This window comes from Capra hircus (genome assembly GCF_001704415.2).
Source record: "Capra hircus breed San Clemente chromosome X unlocalized genomic scaffold, ASM170441v1, whole genome shotgun sequence".
NCBI classification, from domain to species: Eukaryota; Metazoa; Chordata; class Mammalia; order Artiodactyla; family Bovidae; genus Capra; species Capra hircus.
In genome coordinates, this window is record NW_017189516.1 from 14,728,977 (window position 1) to 14,751,336 (window position 22,360).

At 37.0% G+C, this 22,360-nt stretch overlaps 1 protein-coding gene across 1 annotated transcript in view; it reads right to left on the reverse strand.

Annotated features, from left to right (window-relative positions):
- Positions 1 to 1,633, reverse strand: part of MAGED1 (MAGE family member D1) — a gene marked incomplete at its 3' end in the record, with an annotated part of 83,847 nt that extends 82,214 nt beyond the window's left edge. The window contains 1 exon segment of the mRNA XM_018043889.1: positions 1,550 to 1,633.
- Between the last annotated feature and the right edge of the window lie 20,727 nt (positions 1,634 to 22,360).

The following is a 22,360-nucleotide window of genomic DNA, read 5'->3' on the forward strand; positions in this document are numbered from 1 at the left end:
CTATCTAACATAGTACAACCATCTCTATCACAACCTATTATATATTTATTTTATATTCACTCATTGTCTCTCAACTATACTTAATCATCCCTTATTTTGGCAAGTCTAACACCTTACAGAAGAGGGAATAAGTTGCTTGTTCAAGGAGACTACTAAATTCCACTTTATAACCTGAAATACCCCTCACCCTCATTATAAATTTACTTTTCTCTCTCTTGGAATTGAAATAATAAATTGTGATAATTAATGAACAGTCTTGCAAGACAGTTTAGACATGATAAATGGTGCAAAAACGTAAATTCACATTGCAACAAATGAAAAAGACAAAATTCATATTACACCAAATAGATAATACATGCATAGCTCCTAAAAAAAAAAATCTTTGTCTGAAAAATCTGTCAACTTGCTCTTCAATGTTGCTACTGAACAACAGGAAAAGATTTACATAATAAACCCAACTCACATGAATTAATAAATTTGTGATTGGATGTCATATCTGTCAACCATTTCTGCCCTATGAGAAATTCTAAAGATGGGAAAGCTTCCATCTTCTAAAGCTGACACCAAGTTATAAGCAAAACTCACTATGTTTGTCACTCAAAATTTGGAGATTCAGTTGTATACCAAAATATTTTTATGTCATAGGCTGAAACCAGTGCAATATCTGATATGGGATTTCGTTTAGGGTAATAAATAAATACAAGTACATAATCTGAACAAGTTCCTACGTCTCTGAGAGCTCTAAAAATTTTCTGCTCCACTGCTGATTTTTAAAAACAACAAAAACAGCCTTGCCCTTGAAATTGAAGTCACACCTAATTTTATAAAGTATTAATAAATAATTCACTGTCCTCCACAGAAGCAGGACCAAAGAGAATCAGAAGTCTTCAGGGGAGTAAAATACTGGGGTCTAAAGGGGAAAAAAAGGGAAGAATGTAGGCTCAGACTAGGGGAAAGAAAGAGAAGTCTCTCAGCCGTTTCCGACTCTTTGCGACCCCATGGACTGTAGCTTACCAGGCTCCTCCGTCCATGGGATATTCCAGGCAAGAGTACTGGAGTGGGTTGCCATTTCCTTCTCCAGCGGATCTTCCCGACCCAGGGATCGAACCTAGGTCTTCCGCATTGCAGGTAGACACTTTACCGTCTGAGCCATCAGGGAAGCCAGAATCGGGGAAGAGGGTAGCAAAAGTTCTGAAGCTAAGAAGAGGGCGGGGTGGAAGGTGGGAGTAAGAGGTAGGAAAGAAATCGATGGTACAGGGAATGACCCAAGTTCATAAAGACCGGGAAGAGGATTCGAGATTAAGAGGTGAAGTGAAGAATAATCAGGGATAAAAGGACCATAAGAGTCAGAAGGAGGGGATGACGGCCAGCCATCTCCTGAGGAGTGAGAGAGTGAAGACAGAGATCAGAACCACAAGCGTCAGAAACATCCTTCAATGTACCCTGGAGATGAATTCTTTCCACCTCGTGGCGAAACAAAGAGGAAAGCGTTCCTGAAGTGTTTGGGGACTCACTTGTGAAAATTATCAGTCCCTTTCTTTACACTCACCTTGGTGAAGAACGCCGCGACAAGATGAAGGCGTGACCGGAAGTGCTAATTTCTTTTGTTTGGCGGAAGCTTTTGCCCAGGACGCCACACCCTCACCCCCGCCCCCATCACTCCCCGCCCCCACCTCCGCCTTCACTCCAGACAACTTCCTGTGCCTTTCTAGCAAGCTTTTGAAATATTGTATCTCAATGGCTCGCTCACCAGATGCGCACCTGGATAGTGACGTAGAATCTCTGGAAGAAGGAATCAGTAACTTTTTACAAATCCTACTAGCCCTAGTCATCCAAGGAACTGTAGCATCTCTGCCAAACTCTGTGTATCCTATTTGTCACCTCGCCTTGCTGATTCAGACGTTCAAGTACTGTTACTTCCTTAACTCTCGGATGTCTACAGCTACATATATTTCATACTGATTAACTGCTTTCTGGAATTAAAAAATAAGTTCATTTTAATTACTAGTATAAAAATTTCAAGATGTAGAGTAATTAGCCTCCAATTAAAATAAATAAATTTAAATTTTAAAAAATTTCAAGATCTTTAAAAAGCCTTAAATCTGAATCATTTCCGTCTTGGAATGGTATCCAGAGAGTAACATTCCATACTTAAAATTTGCAAAAGAAAGTGAACTCATTTAGAAAGCATTCTTGTGTACTTTTATACCCCTCCCACCCAAATGAAGACAATGATAATTGACAAAAAGTTTCAATAATAAAAATAAGCCTTACTTTGGTTAAAAGTTCAATATTGAGTTACCTATTGCTGTTACCTCCAGAAAACTCCTCTAGGGCCAAAATCTGTACCCCAGTTCTTCTCTTTTGTGGTTATTTTCAGCCAGTTTGCAAGTGTACCAAATACTACGTTAGACCCAGAGACATGGCACTAGAAGCCACAGCCTAGGGGCTAAGGCAACATTTAAACACATAAGAGTCTAGCATAAAATAGGTGATTATAGATGCTTGTGGAATGAATAAGTGACCAAAATGTGGTCAGGGCAATGACAAAGGCTAGCACAAGGTCTTTACTTTCGCTAGTATTTGTATAGTTCATTTCAGCATTTAACTCATGTTTTGTCATTCAACCAACAGATTTTGAACAACCACTTGGTGTAAGGTTCTGTTTCTGATATTGTCCATATGAAGAAGATTAAGATATAATCCTGGATTTCAAGACCCTCCAATCAGTGAGGGAAATGAACACATAAAGAACTAGTAGCACTATAATGTGACAATAATAATAGATGAAGAGAAGACAGTGTTGAAACTATGGCTACTCCATTGACTGGTGAATAATTAAAATCTAAAATACTCCTTATATACTAGAGGGTACTCAGTGAAGACTTGTTTAATGTTGAATACATGATGGAATGGATGAATGGAAAGGAAGAAAGATAGTGGATTTGAAGTATAGTGTGAAAGAAGCAGTGATAAGAGATGAAGGCTGAATGTAAGAGAGCAGACAAGGAAGAACCTTGCATGCCATGTTATGGAGTTTGAGCTTAATTATGAGGAAAACAGAAAATCAAAGACAATTTTAAATAAGAAAAAATGTAGTAATGTTTCAAATCAAAATATAGAAAATGGGTTGTACTAGTGCAAACTTGTTGAAAATTGCAAAGGAGTACATCAAGGCTGTATATTGTCACCCTGTTTATTTAATTTATATGCAGAGTACATCATGGGAAATGCAAGACTGGTTGAGCTCAAGCTCAAATCAACATTGCCTGAAGAAATATCAATAACCTCAGATAGGCAGATGACACCACCCTAATGGCAGAAAGTGAAGAGGAACTAAGCTGGCTTAGAACTTTACATTCAAAAACCTAAAATCATGGCATCTGGTCTCATAACTTCATGGCAAATAGATAGGGGAAAAAATGGAAACACTGACAGACTTTATTTTCTTGGGCTCCAGAATCACTGCAGATGGTGACTGCAGCCATGAAATTAAGACAGTTGCTCCTTGGAAGAAAAGCTATAACTTACCTAGACAGCATGTTAAAAGCAAAGACATCACTTTGCTGACAAAAACATCTGTCTGGTTTTTCCAGTAGTCATATATGGATGGGCGAGTTGAACCATAAAGAAGTTTGAGCACTGAAGAATTGATGCTTTCAAGCTTTGGTACTGGAGAAGACTTTTGACAGTCCCTTGGACAGCAAAGAGATCAAACCAGTCAATCCTAAGGGACAACCCTAAATATTCATTGGAAGGACTGATGCTGAGGCTGAAGCTCCAATAATTCAGCCACATGATGCGAAGAGCCAATTCACTGGAAAAGACCCTCATGCTGGGAAAAATTGAAGGCATGAGGAGATAGGGACGACAGAGGAAGAGATGGTTGGGTGGCATCACTGACTCAATGGACCTGAGTTTGAGTAAACTCTGGGAGATAGTGAAGGATAAGGAAGCCTGGCATGCTGCAGTACATGGGTTGCAAAGAGTAGGACGTGACTGAGCGACTAACCAGCAGCAAGTGCAACCTTGAGGCAGAGAGGTTGGTTTAGAGGCTATTGTGGTAATCAGTGACCAAATACAGAAAATGAGGGGGTTTATATTAAGAATTAATTGTGTTTAGAATTGAGCTGGAAAGAAAAACACAATGAATTATTATAAATCCAGAGGCAGTGAAACCTGAGCATTTTCCTTGGTGCCCTCTGCAATCAAAATTTTGATTATTTCATTCAAAAAATTTAATTAATATGCACCAGGCCCTGAGGATAGAAATGTGACTAAAATTTATGCTCTAACAGAACTTTCATTCTTTTGTCATAAATAATAAAATATTTTAGAAATATATGCTAAAAGGTGACAAGTACTGTGTAGAAATAAACCAAGTAAGTGGAATAGCGGGGCTTCCCTGGTGGCTCAGTGGTAAAGAACCCTGCTTGCCAATGCAGGAGATGAGGGTTTGATTCCTGGGTTGGGAAGATGCCCTGAAGAAGGAAATGACAACCTTCTCCAGTATTTTTTCCTGGGAAATCCCATGGACAGAGGAGCCTGGAAGGCTCCAGTTCATGGGGGTCACAAAAGAGACAGACACTGAACAACAATAAAGTGAGAGAGGAATGTACTATCAGGGTTACATTACGTAGTGAAGAGGGAGAAGGTTGCCATTATAGGAGAACTCACTGGACATTTACAGACTTCATCCACTTCTCATTTATCAGGATCACTTAGCTCAGACCTTCCATGTTTCTCCCCTCTCTTTCTCACTCCATCTGTCATCACACAGCTTCTCCCTGAATCCAGGTCTCATGCAGCTGCTTATAATTTGGAAAGTGCACTAAGATCTCATATTTCTGTGCTTTCACACTCTGCTAACTCATATTCATCTTTCAAAAGTCAGCTCAAAACCTTGCTGATGCTTTGTTTCACTCCTTAAACAAAACCAGACAACTGCTCCCCTTCTCTGCTTTTGCCATGTATACTATTCTTAGTACTTTCATTCACTCAACAAACATTTGATGGTCAACTATCATGTGATTGCCACTGTTCCAGGCAGTAGAGATAAAAGCATAAATAAAAGAGTGGGTAAAAGTCCTCTCACTGTTGTAATTTACATTTTTATGAGGAAGACAAGCAATAAACAACATAAGTATGGACTTTATAAAGCTGTAGTTCTCAACTCAGGATGCCCATTAAAATAACTAGGAGAGCTTCCATCTTTCTTCTTTTTTAAATGCCAATCCCTGATCCCCATCCCGGCTAATGTTAATCTAAAGCTTAGGAGTGAGGTCAGGCATTTATGTATATTTTTTAAGCTCCTTAAAGTGTTTCTGATGGACAGAGAAGATAGAAAACTACTGCACTCCAGGATATGGAAAATGATACCAGGACAGTCTAAAAAGCTAAAAGGAATTAAGAGTAAATAAAATGATAAACATGGATGTCAATTTAAAAACCATGGTGTGTATTAAAAACATAATCATATTGAGTGGTGGGTTGAAAAAATGGTGATTCAAAGATTCTAAACAAAAATATCATACAACTCAGGAAGAGATAGAGATTAGAATAAAATTGTTTGGTAGAGAAGTTAATATATTTTTGAAGTTCAGACATTGTTAAGTTAAATAATTAAATATTCAGAAGTTACCACTAAAATAACAGAAGCACAGTGAAAGTAAAATGTACAATAAGGAAAAATGCATACACTTAAATTTGTAGAGGAATAAAATGGAATTAGTTCAGTTGCTCAGTCTTTGCGACCCCAGGGACTGCAGTATACAAGGCTTCCCTGTCCTTCACCGTTCCCAGAGCTTGCTCAAACACATGTCCATTGAGCGGGTGATGCCACCCAGCCATCTTATCCTCTGTCGTCCCCTTCTCCTCCTGCCTTCAAACTTTCCCAGCATCAGGGTCTTTTCTAATGAGTCAGCTCTTTGCATCAGGTGGCCGAAGTTTTGGAGTTTCAGCATCAGTCCTTCCAATTAATATTTAGGATTGATAGACTGGTTTGATCTCCTTGCAGTCCAAGGGGCTCTCAAAAGTCTTCATCAACACTACAGCTCAGAAACATCAATTCTTGGCGCTCAGGCTTCTTTGGTCCGACTCTCACATCCATAAATGACTACCGGAAAAAGCCATAGCTTTGACTATCCAGACCTTTATGGGCAAAGTAATGTTTTTGCTTTTTAATACTCTGTCTAGATTTATCATAGCTTTTCTTCCACGGAGCAACTGTCTTTTAATTTCATGGCTGCAATCACCATCTGCAGTGATTTTGGAGCCCCCCAAAAATAAAGTCTCTCACTGTTTCCCCATCTATTTACCATGAAGTGATGGGACCAGATGCCATGATCTTAGCTTTTTCACTCTCCTCTTTCACCTTCACCAAGAGGCTCTTTAGTTCCTCTTCACTCTCTGCCATAAGAGTGGTGTCATCTGTGTATCTGAGGTTATTGATATTTCTCCTGGCAGTCTTGATTCCAGCTTCTGCTTCATCCAGCCTGGCATTTTGTGTGATGTACTCTGCATAAAAGTTAAATAAGCAGAGTGACAATATACAGCCTTGACATACTCCTTTCCCAATTTGGAACCAGTCTGTTGTTCCATGTCCGGTTCTAACTGTTTCTTCTTGACCTGCATACAGGTTTCTCAGGAGGCAGCTAAGGTGGTCTGGTATTTACATCTCCTAAAGAATTTTCCACAGTTTGTTGTGATCCACACAGTCAAAGGCTTTAGCCTAGTCAATGAAACAGAAGTAGATGTTTTTCTGGAATTCTCTTGTTTTTCATCCCCTGGATGTTGGCAATTTGATCTCTGGTTACTCTGCCTTTTCTAAATCCAGCTTGAACATCTGGAAGTTCTCGGTTCACGTATTGGTGAAGCCTAGCTTGGAGAATTTTGAGCATTACTTTGTTAGTGTGTGAAATGAGTGCAACTGTATGGTAATTTGAAACATTTTTTGGCATTACCTTTCTTTGGGATTGGAATGAAAACTGATCTTTTCCAATCCTGTGGCCACTGCTGAGGTTTCCAAATTTGCTGTCATGTTGCATGCAACACTTTAAGAGCATCATCTTTGAGGATTTGAAATAGCTCATCCGGTATTCCATCACCTCCATTAGCGTTGTTCGTAGTGATGTTTCCTAAGGCCCACTTGACTTCACACTCCAGGATGTCTGGCTGTAGGTGAGTGATCACACCATCGTGGTTATCTGGGTCATTAAGGTCTTTTTTGCATAGTTCTTCTGTGTATTCTTGCCACCTTTTCTTAATATCGTCTGCTTCTGTTAGGTCCATACTGTTTCTGTCCTTTATTGTGCCCATCTTTGCATGAAATGTTCCCTTGCTATCTCTAAATTTCTTGAGATCTCTAGTCTTCCCCATTCTATTGTTTAGAATGGGAAATATATTAGGTGTATTATTTTCTATATATCATATATTTTAATAAAGATATAAAGAATAATTTTAAATTTCCATAAAAGAGACAAAATGATATATGATAAAAACTCTCCATCTATTTATTTATTTAAATTTGACTGCACTAGGTCTTCATTGCTGTGCATGGGCTTTCTCTAGTTGTACACAGTGGGCTTCTTATTGTGGTGGCTCCTCTTGTTGTGGAGCATGGGTTTCAGTAGATGGAGGACATGGGCTCAGTAGTTGTGGCTTGTGGGTTCTAGTCATGCAGACTCATCGTTGTGGCAATTGGGCTTTGTTGCTCTGTGGCATGTGGCATCTTCCCGGACCAGGAATCTAACTCATGTCCCCTGTATCAGTAGGCTGTTTCTTTACCACTGAACCACCAGGGAAGTCCAACTCTCCATCTTACACCTGGCCCTTAGCTACCTACTGAATTTCTTAATTATTCTTCCAAAGATATGTTATACATATGCAAATAAACATACATACATATATATTTACATTTTTACCAAACAACACATGTGATACATATTATTTTGCACCATTATTTTTTCATTTAACTATATTTTATGGGCATTAATTTCACCTTGGTACATAGACAATTGTCATTTTAAAAAATTACATATAGTAGACTGAGTCCCTTCATTGTTCTGCTGAAACCATCACACCATTGTTTGTTATTCGGCTATACTCCAAAACAAAATAAAAAGGTTTTTTAAAAATTACATACAGTAAATTACTTTTTATGGTATGTACAGCATAGATCATTTAACCAAACCACAGTCAGGATACAGAATAATCCCATAATTCCCAAAATTTCCTATGATACCCTAAGTCACACAGCCTTCCCACTCCTAATGTTCTCTTTCAATCTAGTTTATTATTTTTAAAAATATCATCTAAATGGAAGTATAGAATATGTAACCTTTGGGGACAGGCTTTTTTTTTTTTTTTTACTTCAGATAACACCTTTGAGAGTCATTAAAGCTGATGCATATATCAACCATTCATTAGTCTTTATTTATGAAGGGCATTTCATCATATGGATGTATTGCAAATTGTTTACCTATTCACCAATTGAAAAATATTTGGGTAGTTTCCAGTTTTGAAGATGATGAATTAAGCAGCTATAACATTCATATCAGTCTTTTCGGTGAATATAAATTTTAATTTCTCAAAAGAAATGCCTAGGAATAGGATTGCTTATAAATGGTTATGATGTATAGATGTTTATAAGAAACTGCCAAAATGTTTTCCAAAGTGATTATAATATTTTGTGTTGCCACCAGCAATGTGTGTTATAATTGCTCTACATCTTTGCCAGCACTTGGTATTGTTTATACTACTTTTACGTTTGCTATTCTAACAGATATGTAGTAGAATCTCTTAGTGATTTTAGTATGCATATCATTTGTTAAAAGGACAATTGTTTCTCCATTGAATCTGTATCTTTGCTTTAAAAATCAATTCATTGTATTTGTATTGGTCTATTTCTGAATGCTGTATTATTTTTCACTGATCTGTGTGTTACTCCTTCACCAATATCATACTGTCCTGATAACTCTGTATGTGTGCTTAGTCACTCAGTTGTGTCCAACTCTTTTCAACCCTATTCACTGTAGCCTGCCAGGCTCCTTTGTCCATGGGATTTTCCAGGCAAGAATACTGGAGTGGGTTGCCATTTCCTCCTGCAGGGGGTCTTCCCAACCAAGGGATCGAACCCAAGTTTCCTGCATCTTCTGCACTGGCGGGCAGATTCTTTACCACTGAGCCACCTGGTAAGTCCCTCTAATAACTGTAGTTTTAAAGTAAATCTTAATCTCAAGTAGTGTGATTCCTCCAAATATATTTTTCTTTTTCAAAATTGGTTTGATGATTCTAATTGCTTTGACTTTCCCTATAAATTATGGAATCAGCTTTTCTATAACTACCTATAATCCTGTTGTGATTTTGATTGAAGTTATGTTGAATCTATAGAATAAGTTGGGATAATTGTTATCTTATTAATAGGACTCTACCAATCTATACGCACTAGATCATCTCCATTTCTTTATATCTTCTTAGCTTCCTTTAATCAGTGTCTTATAGTTTGCAACCTGCAGATCCAGATTCTGTTTATTTTGTTGTTGTTAAATTCACACCTAACAGTTTTCCTTTTTGAGTTATCATAAATTGTATCATTTCTTCAATTTTGCTTAAATGTTGGAGCTAGTACAATTTTTTTTTTAAATTTCACTATTATGTGCTGACCTATATCCTGAGTTTTTGTTAAACTCACCTGATACTTCTAGGGGTTTTGGTTTTGTAGATTCCTGGCAATTTTTTCTAGACAAATATATTTTCTGAAAATAAGGAATCTTTTTATTCCTCTTTCCAATAAATGTAAATTTTATTTCTTTTTCATGCATAATTGCCCTGTTTAGGACTTACAATACAATATTGAATAGAAGTGGTGAGAATAGCCTCTTTGCAGAAATTAGGGAGAAAGCACACAGCTTTTCACTATTAAGTATAAAAGCTGAAGTGGCTATAATAATATTAGAAAAAAATAGACTTTAAAACAAAAATGTTTACTATGCATAAAGAAAAACATTTAAAATGATAAAAGAGTATTTTTGTAAGGTATTAAATTTGTAAATATATATACACCCCAATGCAGAGCATTAAATGAAAGAAGGAGAAAGTTGTAGAATTGAAGAGAGTTATGGAGAAAGACGTCTTCCCTGGTGGCTCAAATGGTAAAGCCTCTGCCTATGATGCGGGAGACCCAGGTTCAACCCCTGGGTTGGGAAGATCCTCTGGAGAAGGAAATGGCAACCCACTACAGTACTCTTGCCTGGAAAATCCCATGGACGGAGAAAGGTGATAGGCTACTGTCCATGGGGTCACAAAGAGTCGGACACGAGTGAGTGACTTCACTTTCTTTTCTTTCATGGAGAAAGACAGGGAAGCCTGGCACGCTGCAGTCCATGGGGTCACAAAGAGTCATACACGACTGAGCAACTGAACTGAACTGATGGAGAATTCAACAATAATAGTTGGAGACTTTAACACTCTACTTTCAGGATATTCAGAACAATAAAGAAGAAGATCAACAAGGAATTAGAAGACTTGAACAACACTATAAAGAACTTAATAGACATCTATAGAACACTCCACTTAAAAAGGCAGAATAGATATTCTTGACTGGTACACACAGAACATTCTCCAGGTTAGACAATTACGCTAGGCCATAAAACAACAAATTGAAAATCAAGAGAACAAAAAAATCAATTATCTGAAAAGACCAATAAAATTCGTAACTCTTTAGCTAGAAGGACCAAGAGAAAAAAGGCAGAAAACTCAAATTACTAAAGTAAGGAATGAGATAGTGGGTGTTACTCTGACAGTAAAGAAACAAGAAAGTATATAAGAGAATGCTATGAGTAACTGTTGCCAATAAATTATAATACTTAGATGAAATGGACAAATTCCTAGAAAGAATTAAACTATCTAAAGTAAATAATAGGAAGTGGAGAATCAAAATAAACCCATAAAAACTGTAGAGATTGAATTTGCAATTTAAAAAACTTCCTACAAGAAAAAATACATGTTCAGATTCACTGATAAGATTCTACCAAACTTTTAAATGATTAATTAGAATCAATAATAATTCTTTTCAAACTATTACAGAAAATAGAAAAAGAGAAATATTTCCCAAATTCTACAAGGCCAATATTTTCCTACTAACAAAAGCAGACAAAGGAATGACAAGAAAAGAAAACTACACGTTTTTTACACAAAAATCCTCAAAAAAAATGTACTACCAAAACAAACCTACCAGCATATATAAGGGATCATATTATGACCAAGTTGAATATATCCTATAAATGTAAAGTTGGTACAAAATCATAAAATCTATTTTTAAAAGTCACCATATCAATAGAATAAAAGACAAAAATCATGACTTATTTGAATAGACACAGAAACAGCATTTGACAAAATCCAATCCTCCTTCAAGATTTTTTTTTAAAAAGCCAAACTAGAAATTGGGCAGAACTCCCTCAATCTTATAAAGGTCTTCTGTGAGAAATGCAAAGCTATTATCATACTTAATAATTAAAGATTGCATGCTTTCTTCCTAAGATAAACAATAAGGCAATGATAGACACGTCCACATTTTTTAAACACTGTACCAGAGCATTGTGTTAGAGGTTCTAGAGAGGGCAGTTATGCACCAAGATTAAAAAAGCAAATCTTGATTGAAAAGAATAGGTAAAACTATTTCTATTTGCAGAAGACATGATCTCATTTAGGGAAAATCCTAAGAATCTCCAAAAGAAACCCTATTAGAATTAATAAATGAGTTTAACAAGTTTGTAAAGTATAAGATCAATATACAAAACTCAATTATATTTTTATACATTAGCATTAAACAATCCAAAAATGAAATCAAGGAAGTGATTCCAGTTGCCATAGAATTAGGAAACATAAACATAATTAGGAGTAAATTTACTAAAAGAAGTTTAAAAAGCTTACTCTTAGGCTAGAAAACATTATTAAAAGTAATTCGAGAAGACCTATATAAAGGGAAAGAAATCACATGTTCATGAATCAGAAGACTTAGTATTGTTTAGATGGAAATGCTCTACAAATTAATCTACAAATTCAATGCAGTCCCTTGTCAAATCCTACATTTTTTTTTGAAATTAGCAAGTTAGCCATAAAATTCATAGGACTGATAACGGCTAAAACAATCTTTATTGTCAAAATTGAAGGACATAGACTGCCTGATTTTAAGATTTTCTACAAAGCTAAAGCAATCAAGACATTGTGGTATTGGCATAAAAATAGACATATAGATAAATGGAATAAAGTGGAGAGTCCAGAAATAAACTCTTGCAATTGGTCTATTGATTTTCATCATCAATACACCAAGAGTACAAGACAGTTTACAGTGATAGAATAGTCCTTTCAGTTGTCCTCAGAAACTGAATATCCACATCAAAAAGAATGAATTTGGACCCCTACCTCATACTAAACACAAAATTTAACAGAAGAAAAATAAGAAAAGGAGGAGAAAGTGGAGGGGAGGGAAGAGGAGTGGGAGGAGGAAGAGTGGGGAGGATGAGATTAGGCCTGAGAGCCTTCTGAGGTAATTCTTATGCTAAACAAGGTAAGAAAACCTGAGGGGCAAAAGAAACCTCCATGGGTTCTCTCAAAGTAATTTGGCAAAGACTGAAATTTCTGAAGACTAAGTGGGAGCAGAATAAAAGAAATATTCCTTTATTAGTTATTCAAGTTTTTGGCCATTGTGGCCTGGGAAACATGAAAAATTGGTAATTGGCAGATGAAAAAATAAACTCAGGAAAGAAAACCATTGATTTAAAACTAAAGTTTTTGACTTGCTGTCTAGACATCTCTAGAAAGTTTTGCATCTCTAGAAAGATGAAAAATAGGAAGTAAACCACTACTTTTTCTACAGCATCCTGCCTCTTTTCTTGATTGGAGTAATGGTTATAATTCTATTAGCATCATTCACTTTTGCTAGCAGCTATTGATATTCTACTATGTGAATGATAAATAACTGGTAACAGACTGGGTGTACAAGCAGGATTTAGAAAAGGTAGAGGAACTAGAGATCAAATTGACAACACAGAAAAAGCAAGGATCATAGAAAAACCAAGGGAATTCCAGGAAAAAAAAAAAACAAACATTTATTTCTGCTTCATTGACTATGCTAAAGTCTTTGTGTGGATCACAGAAAGAATGTGGAAAATTCTTAAAGACATGTGAATACCAGACTACTTAACCTGCCTCCTGAAAAACCTGAATGCAGGCCAAGAAGTAACAGAACAGGATATGGAACAGCAGACTAGTTCCAAACTGGGAAAGGAGTACATCAAGGCTGTATATTGTCAACCTACTTATTTAACTTATATGCAGGGTACATCCTGCTAAATGAGAGGTAAGAGATGAGAGTTGGAACATAAAGAAGGCTGAGTGCCGAAAAACTGAAGCTTTCAAACTGTGGCGCTGGAGAAGACTCTTGAGAGCCCCTTGGATAGCACGAAGATTAAACCAGTCAATCCTAAAGGAAATCAACCCTGAATGTTCACTGGAAGTACTGATGCTGAAGCTGAAGCTCCAATACTTTGGCCACCTGATGTGAAGAGCTAACCCTCTGGAAAATTCCCTGATGCTGGAAAAGATTGAGGGCAGAAGGAAAAGGGGCAACAGAGGATGAGATGTTTGGATGGCATCACCGACTCAATGGACATGAGTTTGAGCAAGCTCTGGGAGATAGTGAAGGACAGGGAAGCCTGGCACGCTCCAGTCTATGGGATTGCAAAGAGTTGGACAGGACTTGGCTACTGAACCATATCAATGGATTAGGTGGGTTTGGTGTCAAGCTGGGAAAACATGAATACTCAGGCTCAGTACTGTTTGACAAAATGTGCTGGCAAGGATGTAAAGGAAAAGGAACTCTTGTGCACTGTTGATGGGAATGTAAATTGGTGCAGCCACAATAAAAAAACAGTATGGAGGATCTTCCAAAAACTAAAAATAGAACTATCATATGATCTAGCAATTCCATTTCTGGGAATTTATCCAAAGAAAACTAAAACACTAATAAGAAAAGATATAAGCATTCCCATGTTCATTGTAGCATTATTTACAATAGCCAAGATATTTGAGAAACCTGATGTCTATCAATGGAAGACTAGATAAAGATGATAGATAATGTCTATCAATGGAAGATAATAGATAAATGGACTACTAGTCAGTTACAAAAAAAGAAGGAAATCTTGCCATATGAAGCAGCATGGATGAAATTTGGAGTTCTATGCTAAGTGAAATGTCAGACATAAATATCGTATGATCTCATTTATATATGAAATTAAAAATAAAGCAAAAACAAACCAAGCTCATAGATTCAGAACACGGATTGGTGGCTGCAAGAGGCAGAGGGTAGAGGTGGGCAAAATGGGTGAAGGGGGGTCAAAAGGTACAAACTTTCACTTATAATATAAATGAATCTTGGGGATATAATGTACAGATGGTGACTATAGTTAGTTAAAAATACTGAATTGTATATTTGAAGGTTGCCAAGAGAGTAAACATAAAAGTCTTCATCATAAGAAAAAACATTTTTTGTAACTATATGTGGTGACTAGGCTTATTGTGGTGATAATTTTGTAATATATACAAATATCACATCACCTGAAACTAATATAATGTTATATGTCAATTCGGAGAAGGCAGTGGCACCCCACTCCAGTACTCTTGCCTGGAAAATCCATGGACGGAGGAGCTTGGTAGGCTGCAGTCCATGGGGTCGCGAAGAGTCGGACACGACTGAGAGACTTCACTTTCACTTTTCACTTTCATGCACTGGAGAGGGAAATGGCACCCCACTCCAGTGTTCTTGCCTGGAGAATCCCAGGGACGGGGGAGCCTGGTGGGCTGCCGTCTATGGGGTCACACAGAGTCGGACACAACTGAAGCGACTTAGCAGTAGCAGCATATGTCAATTACACTTTAATTTTTTTTCCCAAAAGTTTATTTTCCACTATGTTGGTTGATCAAAAAGTATCCTGTGGGTTTTTTTTTATTATTATTACTTTCATTTCCCACTTAGGACTGTCATGTCTTTGAATGTAAATGATCTGTAGTTTTTATTTTATATTGATTCATATGTTCTTTAAAAAATCTCTATATTGTCAGTTAACTCTTTAATACTCATGTCTTGTTTGACATTTGAAGGTATTAAATACCTCAGATAATCACTGTGGTGGTTTAGTTGCTAAGTCGTGTGTGACTCTTGAGACCCCATGGACTGTAACCTGCCGGTCTCCACTGACCATGGAATTCTCTAAGCAAGAACACTATAGAGTGGGTTCTTGGAAGATCCTTCTCCAGGGGATCTTCCTGACCCAGGAAGAGAGATTCTTTACTGACTGAGCTACAAGGGAAGCATAATCACTGTCAAATAAACACTGTGGCAGATACTGTTGCCCTGCCCATATCCTGTCCACACTCATGTATTTACAATGAAGGTTGCCCTTATTGAATTTCTCAACTTTCTGCCTGAGGGAACTTTTGATTTTGTTTCTTGCTATAGGATAGGAGTACATGTATTTTTTCCCCTACTCTGTGTGGCTTGTGGTATCTTAGTTCACCAACCAGGGATTGAACCTGGGCCCTTGGCAATGAAAGCATAGAGACCTAACCACTGGACTGCCAGGGAATTCCTAGAAGTACACTTATTTTCAGTTAGACCAAGCCAAAAGTGTTAGAGAGATATTTCCCTTAGAAAAACTAATAAGTGATGGGAATGAGTGGCTAAATACAGTAGTTTCCTATAGCTTAATTGATTTAACTCTAAGATGCATTTACTATTTCCCAGAGTTGTCCAACTGGGTGAATTCCAACTCTGCACCTATGTTGGCTTCTTTCTGTTCTTTGTTATTCTTTCCCACTACCATATTTACTTCATTTTAAAATGTTTATTTTTTTAAATTGAAGTAGAGATGATTTGCAATGTTTCAGGTGTATAGCAAAGGGATTCAGTTATACATACACATATCTATTGTTTTTCAAATTCTTTTGCTTTATAGTTTATTACAAGATATTGAATATAGTTCCCTGTGCTATACCATAGGTCCTTGTCATTTATATACTTTATATATAGTAGTTTATATCTGTTAATCCCAAATTTAACCCTCCTCCCTTTTTCCTTTGAGAAATCAGTTTGTTTTCAGAGTCTGTGAGCCTATTTCTGTTTTGTAAATAAGCTCATTTGTATTTTTAGATTCCACATATACATAATACCTTATGGTATTTATCTTTCTCTGTCTGATTTATTTCACTTAGTGTGATAATCTCTAGGTACATCCACATTGCTGCAAATGATATTATTTCATTCTTTTTTAGGGCTGAAAATGTTTCATGGTATATAGCTACCAAATCTTTTATCCATTCATCTGTCAATGGACAGTTAGGTCACTTCCATGTCTTGGCTATTGTAAATAGTGCTTCTACGAACACTGGGGTGCATGTATCTTTTCTAATTAGAAATTTCTTTGGATATATGCCCAGGAGTGAGATTGCTGGATTATATGGTAACTATTTTTAGTCTTTTAAGGAATCTCCATACTATTCTCTGTAGTGGCCATACCAATTTATATCCCCACCAACAGTGTAGGAGTGTTCCCTTTTCTCCAAAACCACACCAGCATTTATTATTTTTAGACTTTTTGGTAACTCATGTGAGGTATCAGTTACCATACCTCATTATGGTTTTGATTTGCATTTCTCTAATAATTAGTAATGTTGAGCATCTTTTCATGTGCCCATTGGCCATTTGTATGTCTTCTTTGGAAAAATGGGACTTCTGCCCAGTTTTTTGATTGTTTTTTTTTTTAATTCAGTTGTAAGTGCTATTTGTATATTTTGGAAATTAATCCCTTGTTGATCACATAATTTGCAACTATTTTCTCCCATTCTGTGTGTTTTTTGTTTTGTTTATGGTTGTCTTTGCTGTGCAAAAATTTTTAAGTTTAATTAGGTACTGGTTGTTTATTTTCATTTTTGTGTAATTACTCTAGGAGACTGATCCAAAAAAAATACTGCTGCAGTTTATGTCAAAAATTGCTCTGCCTATGCTTTCCTCTAGGAGTATCTGGTCTTAGATTTAGATCAGTATCCATTTCAAGTTTATTTCTGTATATGGTGTTAGGGCTAGGGCTAAGGGCTAAATCACTTCAGTCGTGTCCAGCTATTTGCGACTCCGTGGACTATAGCCTGCCAAGTTCCTCTGTCCATGATATTCTCCAGGAAAGAACACTGGAGTTAGCTGCCATTCCCTCTTTCAGAGAATCTTCCAAAGCCAAGGATCAAACCTGTGTCTTTTATGTCTTGTGCATTGTAGGCAGATTCTTTTCCACTTGAGCCACAGGGAAGACACATGGCGTTAGGGAATGTTCAAATTTCATTCTTTTACATGTAACTGTCCAATTTTTATAACTCAATTTTTAAAAAGTAAAACAAAAAGATCTATTCTGTTCCGTGGTAGCTATCTGTAAGAAAAATCAGAAGTGATAATACTTGAAGAAAAAAGACAGGAATTGATAGCTGAAGTGTGGCAGCAAAAAGATCACATGGACTTTTCATGGCTGTAGCCTAAGAACAAGGAGACTGGCTTGCAATGAAACAGTAGTGGAGGAGGAATGGGAAATCTAGGAATACTTTAAAATTTTAATAACTTGATCTGGACAATGATTGCGCAGATTGGTAGATAATTGAGTTGTATACATCTGAGTAGTGCATATTCAGTCAGTTCAGTCACGTCTGACTCTGCAACCCCATGGGCTGCAGCATGCCAGGCCTCCCTGTCCATCATCAACTCCCTGAGCTTGCTCAAACTATATCCATCGAGTTGGTGATACCATCCAACCATCTCATCCTCTGTCATCCCCTTCTCCTCCTGCCTTCAATCTTTCCCAGCATCAGGGTCTTTTCCAATGAATTGGCTCTTTGCATCAAGTGGCCAAAGTATTGGAGCTTCAGCTTCAGCATCAGTCCTTCCAGTGAATGTTCAGGACTGATTTCCTTTAGGATTGACTGGTTTGATCTCCTTGCAGTTCAAGGGACTCTCAAGAGTCTTCCCCAACACCACAGTTCAAAAGCATCAATTATTCAGCACTCAGCCTTCTTTATGGTCCAACTCTCACATCCATACATGACTACTGGAAAAACCATAGCTTTGACTAGATGGACATTTGCTGGCAAAGTAATGCCTCTGCTTTTTAATATGCTGTCTGGGTTGGTCATAGCTTTTCTTCCAAGGAGCAAGCATCTTTTAATTTCATGGCTTCAGTCACCATCTGCAGTGATTTTTGAGCCCAAGAAAATAAAGTCTGTCACTGTTTCCATTGCTTCCCCATCTATTTACCATGAAGTTATGGGACCAGATGCCATGATCATTGTTTTTTGAATGTTGAGAACATGAAGTTGAGTATCCAGAGAGGCCTAGGTGGCTAGAATTTTCAGCAGAGAGTACTATAGAAGAGAAACTACACAGAAGTCAAACTATAGATATCTACTGAGATTCCCCTTAGCATTCAGCTGAAAACTGATCAGAACATGCATGTGAGGAAAGTATCCAAGGCCAGATAGAGAATCACCCAAAAGGATTAGAACTAACAGTATCTGGCAGAAGGATGCAGGGCCAGAAATAATATCTATTCCCACCAACCACACTAAAAAAAACCCCTCAAAATTCATGGTACACAAGATAGAGTATACAGAACGGTAGCTTCATTAGTGAGGAATCATTGGGCATAGAATGACTACTATGTCAGTCCTGTGGTATAATCACAAATCAAAGCATGACCCAAGAATATCAAACCATTTTCAGGTACCTTAATTATGTCCCAGAACTTTGTCAAGAATATTTATAGGAATACAAACATATTTAGCACTGAAAAAATTAAAATTGACACTATCAAGGTAGTTTTTCTAAGGGTGGTGTCATCTGCCTATCTGAGGTTATTGATAGTTCTCCCAGTAGTCTTGACTCCAGCTTGTGTTTCATCCAGCCTGGCATGTCTCATGATGTACTCTGCATATAAGTTAGATAAGCAGGATGACAATATACAGCCTTGACGTACTCCTTTCCCAATCTGAAACCAGTCTGTTCTTCCATGTCCAGTTCTAACTGTTACTTCTTGACCTGCATACAGATTTCTCAGGAGGCAGGTCAGGTGGTCTGGTATTCCCATCTCTTAAAGAATTTTCCAGTTTGTTGTGATCCACAAAGTCAAAAGCTTTGGTGTAGTCAATAAAGCAGAAGTAGATAAAGCAGAATATAATGCACTTATTGCCAGTGCATATTATTGTACATAAAATACTTCAATTTAAATGACATAAGAAATTACACATATCTCTACTATGGACAATATGAAGTAAAAACCAAAATTTACACTCAAAGCTGAGACAACCAAAAGATGTGTCAAACTATATGAAACATCAGTTTTTAAGACACTGGAGATCCAGAGGTCCAGCAATGGGAACAAGTGTGGTGAACTCAAAGGATGCCTCAGTTTACTACTTTGAGAGGTTTTCTGGGCTATGGTGCAAGGAGAGAGAATTGAGGATAAAGTGATGGACTGTTTGCATTGAGAACATGAAGTTGAGTATCCAGAGAGGCCTAGGTGGCTAGAATTTTCAGCAGAGGGTACTATAGAAGAGAAACTACCTTAATTATGTCCCAGAACTTTGTCAAGAATATTTATAGGAATACAAATATATTTAGCACTGAAAAAGTTAAAATTGACACTCTCAAGGTAGTATTTGGGGCTTCCCTGATGGCTCAGATGGTAAAGATTCTGCCTGCAATGCAAGAGACCTGGGTTTGATCCCTGGGTTGGGAAGATCCCCTAAAGGAGGGCATGGAAACCCACTCCAATATTCTTGCCTGAAGAATTTCATGGACCAGAATTTCCACCAGGTTTCTGGTGGACTACTATTCATGGGGTAGCAAAGATTCAGACATGACTGAGCAACTAACACTTTCATTTTTCATTTTCAGGTAGTATTTACTTTCAAATGACAGAGAAGGCAAAAAGCATAAAAATATAAACAAAAATTATTGAGGGAAAAAAATCAAACTAAAAGTTGGAACTGATCAAAAGCTGAGATGTTAGATTTAGCAGACACAGTCATTTAAATAGACACTATAATCATATTCTTTATGTTCATAAAGTTAAGTAGAGACAAGGAATATATGAAGAAGACTCAAATAGACATTGTTTAGATGAAAGCTAAAATTTTTAGGATGCAAATAATGATGGATAGAATTAATGGATGATTACACACTGCATAAGAAATGATTAATGTACTTGGTGGCATAACCTATCCAAAATGAAACAGGAAGAATTATAAATGAATTATAAAAAATGAACAGAGTATCAGTGAGCCATGGGACCAGTAACTAACGAATGGATAATTGGAGTCTCTGAAAGAGAGGAGAGGGGAAGGAGACAGAAAAAAAAACTGAAGAAAAAAAGGCTAAAAATTTATAAATTTGATAGAACTATAAACCCACAGAACCAAGAAGATAAATGAATTCCAAGCACAAGAAAAAAAAAGAAAACTACACCTATGCACATCATGATCAAAGTGCTTAAAACCACTGAAAAACAGAAAATCTTAAAAGCACCCAGAGTAAAAGGCTTGTTATGTACAGAGGGATAAAGAAAATGATGACATCAGTTTTCTCCTGGGAAATGATGCAAGTAAGAAGACAGTGGAGAAACATCTTTAACATTGTGAAAGAAAGTAAAATGGTAAAGCAAAATTCTGTATCTGATACGAAAGTCTTTCAAAAGTAAAGACATTTTTCAGACACACAAAAGCTGAAATAATTTATTACTGGCAACATGTACTATGATAACTAGTAAAAGTGCTTAATGGAGAAGGAAAATGGTACCAGATGGAAATATTTATCTACAGAAAACAATGAAGAAGGCCAGAAATAGTGTGATATTATTATTTATAATAAAAATATATACTTGGTCTTTGGCCACATAGCCCCTAAAATTCTTGTAATTTCCTGTATAAGAGCCATAAGGGCATTTTTTGCTATAACATTTAGTCTTTTTCCTCAGTTCCTGAAATAGGTTTAAGGCATAAAGGTGAAATGGATGTCTTGTTATCCATAACAAATCCCTGTCAATCACATTTAAGATTATGTTAATGAGGTGACTTTTGGAAAGCTCCTAAGGATAGGAGCCAGTAGCCAGGAGAAACAACTTTGATTTGAAATTTTCAGCCTTAACCACCCCCGCCCCACACACATAGCCCCCAGTGAAAGAAGAGGGGCTGAAGATTGAGTTCAGTCACCAAAGGCCAAAGATTTATTTCACCATGCCTATGTAATAAAGCCTCCACAAAAACCCAAATGAACAGATTCAGAGAGTTCCCAGGTTGCTGAATATCCCAAGATGCAGGAAAAGTGGTGTGTCCAGAGAGAGCATGGAAAATCTGTGCCCCTTCCCACATCCTTTGCCTTATGCATCTCTTTCATTGGACTGTTCCTGAGTTATATCCTTTTATAATAAACCAGTAATCTAGTAAATACATTTTCTCCTGTAGTCTTTGAGCTGCTCTAGAAAATTAATTGAATCTGAGAAGGGGGTCATGGAAACCTCCAATTTACAGTCAGCAGGTCAGAAGTAAAGGTAACAAATTGGACTTGCGATTGACATCTGAAGTGAGAGGGACAGTCTTGTGGGACTGAGTCCTTAACCTCTGGCGTATGATGCTATCTCCAGGTAAACAATATGAGAGCTGTAGAACACCCAGCTGGTACAGAATTGTTTGCTGGGGGATCCCCCCCAACACATCTCATGTCAGAAGTGTAGAAGTGTTAGAAAACTGAGAATGGAAGAGACACACAGTAATGTGTTTTTCCTCTGGAAATCATATGACAAAGGATAATATATTAAATATACTAAAATAAATCTATTACATAATTATATAATATGATATAATATATATAATTACATATAAGGCACAAAAAGAATTTTATATGATTTTTATACTGCTGTTGCTGTTGTTCAGTCACTAAGTCATGTCTGAGGCATTGTGACCCCATGGACTTCAGCACACCAACCTACATAATAATAAATTATATAAAAACAATATATAATATCTATAATAATATGTAACATATTAGAATATATGTAATAGCTATATTAATATGTTGTTGTTGATGTTCAGTCGTTCAATCATGTCTGACTCTACAACCCCATGAGCTGCAGGGCACCAGGCTTCCCTGTCCTTCTCCGTCTCCCAGAGCTTGCTCAAACTCATATCCATTGAGTCAGTGATGTCATCCAACCATTATGTCCTCTGTCTTCCCCTTCTCCTCCTGCCTTCCCCTTCTCTTCCTGCCTTCAAT